The sequence below is a fragment of the Pristiophorus japonicus genome, chromosome 6, assembly GCF_044704955.1.
Source record: "Pristiophorus japonicus isolate sPriJap1 chromosome 6, sPriJap1.hap1, whole genome shotgun sequence".
Lineage (NCBI taxonomy): Eukaryota > Metazoa > Chordata > Chondrichthyes > Pristiophoridae > Pristiophorus > Pristiophorus japonicus.
Window position 1 is genome coordinate 30,584,659 of NC_091982.1, and position 8,982 is coordinate 30,593,640.

The window sequence follows — 8,982 nt, forward strand, 5'->3', positions numbered from 1 at the left end:
AGGGTGATTAAAGAATGTTCAGCCAGGTAGCTCCAGCTATCCCAGGCTAGGCAATGGGGGAGGGGTGTTTCAATTGTGTGTGGGGCCTAGCTGTAGGCAAGACCCCCACACACACTTCCACACACGCACACCCCCCGTGATGTTCCGGCCCTCAGTGGTCTTCTTTCCTCCCCCCACCGATACAACAAAGTCTATTGGGGAATGCACCAAAACACACCCACCTGTCGAAGATGTAGAAATGACTCTCCCTCCTTCCACACTGGATGGTGTTTCCTCAGGTTGTTCTTTCCCCCTCTCTCCAAATCTCTGTAGTTGTAATAAATGTTTAATTGTTCTGCGCTCCTCCTCTCCCTCCTGATGTTGAATGGGTAGCAAGCTAGCCCTTTCCTCCTCTTCCTGGGCTGGTCTCAGGGCTCTCAAGGCCTTCCAAACAGGTGCAAAAGTTGATAGCTCCTTCTCTCACTGCTCACTCAGCCAACTGAATAGGCCACGCCTCCACTGCTCCACCATTGGTGCATGAAACTCTTTTGGAGTTTTTTGCGAACGCAGTCCCCCACTACCACAAATTTTGCAGTCGAGTATCCCGCATTTGGGGACATCGCAGGCGTCAGCACACCCGAAGTGCAATGGGCTAGCCTCGTCCTGGGAAAACCACCTTCTTGATCATGGTTACTCCGCTGCCAGGTAAGTATATGCCCAAAAAGTTAGTTTGCAGGTGCAGCAGGTAATCAGGAAGGCGAATGGAATGTTGGCCTTCATTGCGAGAGGGATGGAGTACAAAAGCAGGGAGGTCCTGCTGCAACTGTATAGGGTATTGGTAAGGCTGCACCTGGAGTACTGCATGCAGTTTTGGTCACCTTACTTCAGGAAGGATATACTGGCTTTGGAGGGGTACAGAGACGATTCACTAGGCTGATTCCGGAGATGAGGGGGTTACCTTATGATGATAGATTGAATAGACTGGGTCTTTACTCATTGGAGTTCAGAAGGATGAGGGGTGATCTTATAGAAACATTTAAAATAATGAAAGAGATAGACAAGATAGAGGCAGAGAGGTTGTTTCCACTGGTAGGGGAGACTAGAACTAGGGGGCACAGCCTCAAAATACGGGGGAGCCAATTTAAAACCGAGTTGAGAAGGAATTTCTTCTCCCAGAGGGTTGTGAATCTGTGGAATTCTCTGCCCAAGGAAGCAGTTGAGGCTAGCTCATTGAATGTATTCAAGTCACAGATAGATAGATTTTTAACCAATAAGGGAATTAAGGGTTACGGGGAGCGGGCGGGTAAGTGGAGCTGAGTCCACGGCCAGATCAGCCATGACTTTATTGAATGGCGGAGCAGGCTCGAGGGGCTAGATGGCCTACTCCTGTTCCTAATTCTTATGTTATCATCTTATGTTAACACCTTCCGGTTTCCTTGACTAGTAGCCATCTAGCTTGGAGTACCATCACATGTCTCTCCAAACCTTAAAAGCGCGCCCCTTGTCTGTCCTCTGTTCATAAAGATTTTCCTGCCCCGAGGTTGACCTAGCCTCTATTGTCCTTGCTAATCCTCGGGCCTGCCGTTTTCTTGCTGCAGCACATTGCAAACACAACAAATAGAGCACAATTGAATCACGATAGGTCCATGAGATATTATCCTTATCCGAGGATGAATTTGAATGTTCAGTCCCCAGTTCCATAAGTATGGTAACATCTCATGATAAGCTATATACACACCTTCTCCAACAATCCCTATGTTTTGTACATCATACACTTCCTTTGGGCTATATCCTTCCATAATTACTGGAATGGCCAGTACCAATCCTATTAGTCCCCCTGTATCATTATTACATTCCGCCTGAGTGGGATATACACATATCATTCCCCTGAGTTAGCACCCTTGTATTTCCTTCAAATGCATGGCCAAATTGACCAATTGGTCATTGCTGATCCACAGGGGAACCTGCCCTCAGTGGCTCTGTGCCAAATATTCTCTTGTCTGTTCTACTACACAGGTCCCGATTGTACTGCAGACATCATGGTTACTTTGTCTGAGGATTGTTGTACCAATCTTCGATACAACTGCTGCATTCTTTTTGAACACCATTCAGGGAGTTCCAGATTAGTCAAATTCAACACGACAGGTACAAACACATGGTGTGCATTATCATATAACATCTCTTCACATTTTACTAACACTAATTTTAAACTTAGTCGTTGTCTTAGTCAGGGATCTGCATTGTCGGGGCAATCAGATGTTTCATGCTTTGGCGTTCCCGGGTCACACTCGCCCTGGCTTGTTCCTTGCTGCTGTTTGTTATCATATCCCATTATAACTGGAACAGATTCCCCAAACATGTTACACATTCCGTTTTCTTACTATTTCTCCCCCATTCTATCCCAACACATCTATGTCTCTTGGTACAGCTTCTTAGTCGTTTCTTGCCGTTTTGTTTGGCTATTATATGTGTCAACGGGTGTATTATCATAATATATCATTTCCCGTGGCTCATTCGCCCCTTGTACCAGCATTAATGTGTACCCTTGAAGATTAACACAGGACGAGGAGCCCGAAGCTAAATTCCTTTTACGCCGTCTCATTGGTGTGGTCTAGGTTCGCATTTCACCTGGACCTGACTGGTCTGTGCTGTCTGCGGGTGACTACTACCCAACTTGCTGTAGGTCACTTGGCTGCCATCCTTGTTCCACCTCACCACAATGGCTTCCCGATTGGTGTGGAGGAAGAGGCCGTGAGACTGATCTTTCCTTGAATATTGGGTTATTGGGCCTTCACATATCAGCCGAAGTCCCATATCAGCTGGCCCGGATATGGTAGTATCATTGATACAGCTCCCAACATTGGGGGTATAGTATACCTCCAAACTGATACCCATGCTCTCCCGGAGGATCCCGATCACCAATGTTATCATTAACTGCATTTTATACTTGCTCCTGCCAGTGATTGATACTTCTCCACTGTCGTCTTTCTATCCAGACCTTCCAAAACAGCACAATTATTACAGTTACCATTATGGTCCCCACTAGTTCTGTCAATTGGTTCATTTTCCCAGTCCTGGTATCTTATATAGTACTCCTCAGTTTCGTCATGTGGAATGAAAGTGAGTGGCGCCACTCATCTGTAAGAAAAGATAATCCGGTTGTCACCGGTTAATTATTTGTACAGTTTTAGCTGTTTCCAATGCTTCCATCTGCCTTTTTCTCTCATGTCTACACATGCGCAGGTGTCACTGGTCATAAGCACCTCATATGGGCCCTGCCACGTTGGTGCAAATCCTGGTTTTTCAGGGGTTATCTTAACCATCACCTTCTCATCCACCCCAGGGGTGTTTCCCTGTTGCTTATCTGCATCCTGTTTAATATCCTTAATTATTTATTGATCCCGCACTTCTTGCTTTAAGGTATGCAATTGTTCGCATAATTGTTTAATAAACCTCTTGACTCTATGCCTTGCCGGTCCTACATCCTCCCCTCCTGTCATTATTACCTCCGGTAGTCTCATAGCTCAACCCATCATCAATTCGAAGGGAGTCGGTCCTGTCGTTCTATTCGGGGTGGACCTGTCTGATGAGAATACCGGGGAACAAATCTGCCCATCCCTTCCCGATCTCCTCTATAGCTTTAGCTAAGGATAATTTAAGAGTTCGGTTCATTCTTTCCACCATCCTTGAGCTTTGCAGGTGGTATGGGATGTGGAATCATTGCTTAATCCATAGCAAGGTGCATGTTGGTTGGATTACCTTCCCGGTGAAGTGTGCCCCTGATCTAAATCTAACTGGAGGAGAACACCCTAGCGAGGGATTATTTCTTCTGCAAATATTCTTACAGTGCAATTCCTTGTGGCAAACACTTCCACCCATCATGTAAATTGATCACTCACCACTAGACAATATATTTTTCCCCTAGAATTCGGGAAGGATCCAGTAAAATTTATCTGTAGGTTTTCCCACGGTCCTGTGGACCTTAACTGGTGCCCCATTTGTACCTTTATAGGCTTCCTGATAGTCACCTACTTAAAACAAGAGAATCTCTGGTGATTCTCGTCAAAGTAAGAAGATTTCCGATATTCAAAAGGTATCACCCACTGAGTTAAAACAGTTGCCTGTGAAAGAGTTAACTTCCTTAGTTTCTTAAGCTGACAAACACAGACACCATCAATCAATGTCGATTTCAGCCTACAGCCTTTTTCAGTTTAAACCTTACAGTTAAAAATTTTACTTTTGTAAAGTCTCTGGGCTAGATCCTCCACTTTTGAGCTTATCGCCCCAAAATGGGCATTATTTACGGCGTGGGCGTTAAAAAAGATTTTCAGATCACCGGCTTCTCGCCCATTCTCAAAACACCTAGTTTACATTTTTGAAAATGGCCGTTACCGCGAGCAGTATGAAATGGGCGGTAGCCTTACATTTTTCTGACCTTCTGCGTAAAGTGTGGACGTCGTTAGCAATGGCATGGCAACGCTCGATTCCTGCAATTCAGGAGGTCAAGGGTCATCATGACATGCACAGAAGAGGAGACAGAGAGAGAGAGGAAGCTCAGAGGAACTGAAAGCGTGTGTGGCTGTGCTGTGTGCTTGTTTGGCTGTTATGGGAGGAACAACAGAGATTCTCTAACAGCAAAAAGCTCACTAAGCATCAAGAACATAGTTGGCACCGAGTTTTTGTCCAACAAATAACATATAAAATGGAAGGGATGGAGGAGGCCCTGGAGCTGGTAGCCAGGAACACTGGTGGCAGAGGGCTCCCAGTGGTCCCGGAGTGCTGCACAGCACCCCAAGGTGATGCACCCTCATTGCCAATCACACGAGAGCCAGCAGCAACATCTTGCTTATGGCTCTGAGCACACTCCCACCTCGGGACCATCCTCTTCCATATCCATCCAAGCAGCGCTTTGGCCGTCACCGCCCCACCACTCCCCCACAATGAAGCATCGCCTGAGGACCTCCTCTGCCAGGTGGCTTGGAGTCAGGAGGGGAATGGGAAGGGGTAGAGGAGGGGAGGAGAAGCAGGGGGTGAGGGGGGGGAAGGGTTGGTTTGTACAGAAATACTGATAATTTCAGACTAATGTTCAGTTTAAATGTTTTTTATTTAACAAAACCTTGCAGCACGTTGGCTCAGATAGCTGCACCATTACACGCTGGTGATTCCTTAACATCAAAGGGTATAATCTCACTCAACTTCAATCAACTTAAACTTTAACTGTCAAGCAAGGTGATGCCCACCATTGATGTATGACCTCCACACCCAGCAGTGTGTAAGCCTTGAAAATAACACCAACATTCTTTCAGGCAAAGCAATCATTGATGAGCTCCTGACGGAAGGCTCTTGCAGCTATCATGCCACCATGGGCCCTTTCATGTGGGTGGCGGGGGCATGGCTTCAGTATCAGCCTGATTGTCTGGCCCGATGTCAGCGTCCGCCTCCTCGTCCTCCTCTTCCTCTCTCTGGTGAGGTGGCCTGTCAGACTCATCAAGCAATTCTTGTCCCCTCCTGATAGCCAAGTTGTGCAGCATGGAGCAGACCACCACAAATTGAGCTACCTGCTCAGGGTGGTATTGGAGCTCGCTTCCTGAGTGGTCCGGGCATCTGAAGCACTGCTTCAGCACTCCAATGGTTTTCTCCACGATATTGCAAGTTGCTCTGTGGCTCTTGTTGTATTGCCTCTCGGCCTCGGTGTGGGTGTTATGCAGGGTGGTCATCAGCCAGGTGGTGAGGCCATATCCTTTGTCCCCAAGCATCCAGCATTGATCTTGTGGCTCATTGTTAAACAAGTCAGATACACTGCTCTCACGCAGGATGTGCGCATCATGGTTGCTGCCTGGAAATTGAGCATTTACTGCCAGTATAATTTTCTGGTGGTCGACAACCAGCTGGACATTCAGGGAGTAGAATCCCTTGCAATTCCTGAAAACCTCAGCATCCTGAAAAGATGCTCGCATCGCGATGTGCGTGTAGTCTATTGCTCCCTGCACCTTGGGGAAGTTTGCAATTCTGGAGAAACCTATAGCCCTCTCACTCTGTGCCTCCCTGGTCATAGGGAAGCTGATCAAGTCCCTCCTGCATGCGTACAGGACTTCAGTGACCTGTCTACTGCAGCGATGTGTGGCATGCTGAGAAAGTCCGCAAATGTCACCAGCTGTGGCCTGAAAAGAACCTGAGGCATAGAACGACAGTGCCATGGTGACTTTGACCTCGACGGATAGTGCAGTTCTGATGGTGTTGGCAGGCTGTAGATCTCCCCTTATCAGCTGGCATACCTCAGTGATAACCTCTTTGTGGAAGTGCAATCTCCGAAGGCAGGTGGTGTCGGGCAAGTCGAGATAAGAATGTTTCTCCTTGTAAATATAGAAGAAACATAGAAAATAGGTGCAGGAGTAGGCCATTCGGCCCTTTGAGTCTGCACTACCATTCAATATGGTCATGGCTGATCATGCACTTCAGCATCCATTCCTGCTTTCTCTCAATACCCCTTGATCCCTTTAGCCATAAGAGCCACACCGAACTCCCTTTTGAATATATCTAACGAACTTGCGGCCGATGTAATGCCTGGTCCTCCTCATCTGTCTGTCACTTCGTACATTGGGCACATAATGCAGTGGAGTGTTCCTTCGGCGAGGTCGAGTCTGCTGCATGTATTTGGTCACCAAGATAGGGTGAGAAAGAACAGGCCCCATTGCAGTAGTTCTCTGTTTTCCACCGATTGCACACAAACAAGGAATGTCCCGATGAACACACCTTTTCAATTCCAATCGGTCACAGTGTGGTCAAGATGTTTTTAGAGATGTTCACATCAACTCCAACAACCTGCAGAGTACATCCGAACTCCACCGAGGTTGAAGCACAGCAGCCTTTTAAAGGACGCGGCATGTGATCTACAACATGGCGTCCATAATGCTGTGATTCATCCCGGTTAGTTCCACTTTTTGTGGGCGGTTTTTTGAGCGAGCGATATTGTGGGCGAAATGTGTGCGAGAGAGCTGTGAAATTGACGATGAGCAATCTCCATGGCCTCTAGTTTGGATAAATATGCTCTTTACGACAAAAAACAGTCGGCGGGCATTAATATTGAATCTCGGTGTTAATTCCGTGCGGAAAGTAATGCTGGGCGATATTATGGCCGTTGAATTCGTCCATCCTGCTGATTCCGCCCAAAAAAAGTGGGCGGGTGGTTATATTTTTTCTCACCGTTAAGCACATGGGGAAAGTAACGCTCGCTGATAAGTTTCCAAAAGATGCCCGCCAGTTTCCATTTTGCGCCAAAATGGCCGATATATGGGCGTTATATGTCATTTCAGTGGTAAAATGGGCGTTAAGCAGGCAAAAATAGTGGAGCTTCTAGCCCACTGTGTTTTTAATCTTAAAATAAACATTCAGAAAAGCAACTTTGCACATAGTAGCAGAGAATTTTAAAAGTCTGGTTTATAATAGGTTAATTAACCTCAATAACTCCAATCTTAAACTACCCAATGCCACTTGGAAAAAGGGGAGGAGCCACAACCAAAATTCTCCAGTCCAGGCCTCACTCTAATAAGTCTCCTTCCCACCCTTTCCAGCGTAATCACATCTTTCCTGCATTGTGATGACCCAACTAGAGTTTTCTACAGTTCAAGCATGACGTCACTGCTCCTTATTCCATGCCTCGACTAATAAAGGCAAGTATTCCATATGCCTTCTTAATCACCTTATCTACCTGACCTTCTAGCTTCAGGGGTCTGTGGACCTACCCTTTTTTCCCCTACACTTTTCAGTGTCATACTATTTAATATTTGTTTTATAATCTGTTGCTCCCTGTAGCTTTTAGCTCTGCTCTATACCTACAATTTATGGTTTGGATTCCCACTAAACATCTCTTTTTAAATAAATGACTCCCTGCTTTTTTTAAAAACGGTCACCATAGCAACTAACTTCGACCCTTATTTTTTGTATTTTAAAGAGCCCCTTTCTCTCGACTGTCACACCACGTTTGTCGGAGTCTATTGCAGTTATAACAGACTTCGGGTGTCCTACCCTCCTCCCTGTTTCTAATCAATGAGGGCTGCTGGCAGTTGTTCCTTTTCATGTGTCCTGCCTTTCTTTCTCGAAACTGGCTACCTCGTCTTTTAACCTTTTATTCTCCTCCTCCAGCTTTCTTTCCCTTTCTTTTAACAGTTGTGCAGGCACATGAGCCAAACCACCTTCGCTTTTGATCCTTTGTGGTTGCTACTGACTGTCCTCTCTGCCACTTTTTCCTGTGGATCCCAAGAGTGCAGCATTTCCCGTTCCCATGGTTTTAAAACGTCCAATTTGTTGCATATATGTTCAGCTACCTTAGCCTCCATGGGCTTTCTACCACTGCTCTTAGCCACGGGCTCTACCACATTTTGCTGTGGTGAGTCCATTTCCAGTGCCTCTGGCTGAGAAATTCTCCCTGACTACCTTGGTCTCCCCTGAGACCACCTCGCAGTGACCTGCAGTTCCTGTTACTCAGGCATCTCTCTTTGGCTCACCCTATTTGACTCGAGACTACTCCGGTCTGTCAGAGACTGTTTCTCTCCTGGTTCCCTAGTTGCCTTTGAGATCACCCTGAGACCCCTGTTCGCAGACAACTCGCGACTACTTTTTGGCTTCTCTTCGTGACTACCCCAGTCAACCGGGATTACTCCAGCCTATCTGAGACTGTCCTTCCTCTGGTTGCCCTAGCTGTCCATGAGATTACTATGGTCTCCCTGAGACCCCTGCACAGACTACCTGTGACTTCGTTTCTCCGTGGCTACTCTCGTCAATAGTCTAGTCCGTCTACTTAATTTATAATACGCGTGAATGACTAAAACGAGGGCTTTCTCCTCCTTTTGTTTCTTTTCTGACTCCCAACATTTATTTTCCTTCTGGCACATGGGAAAACATTCACTTCCAATTAAGAAACTTAAATTAATAATGTCCAATATTTTAAAATTGATTTGCTTGCAGTGCTTTGTTACGATTCAAATTGATAAATCCGTATCTGCG

At 46.3% G+C, this 8,982-nt stretch overlaps 1 non-coding gene across 1 annotated transcript; it reads right to left on the reverse strand.

Moving 5' to 3' along the window:
* Nucleotides 1-527: 527 nt before the first annotated feature.
* Nucleotides 528-692, reverse strand: LOC139266500 (U1 spliceosomal RNA). The gene has a single exon (XR_011593743.1). It is a non-coding gene; the product is annotated as a U1 spliceosomal RNA (small nuclear RNA).
* Between the last annotated feature and the right edge of the window lie 8,290 nt (nucleotides 693-8,982).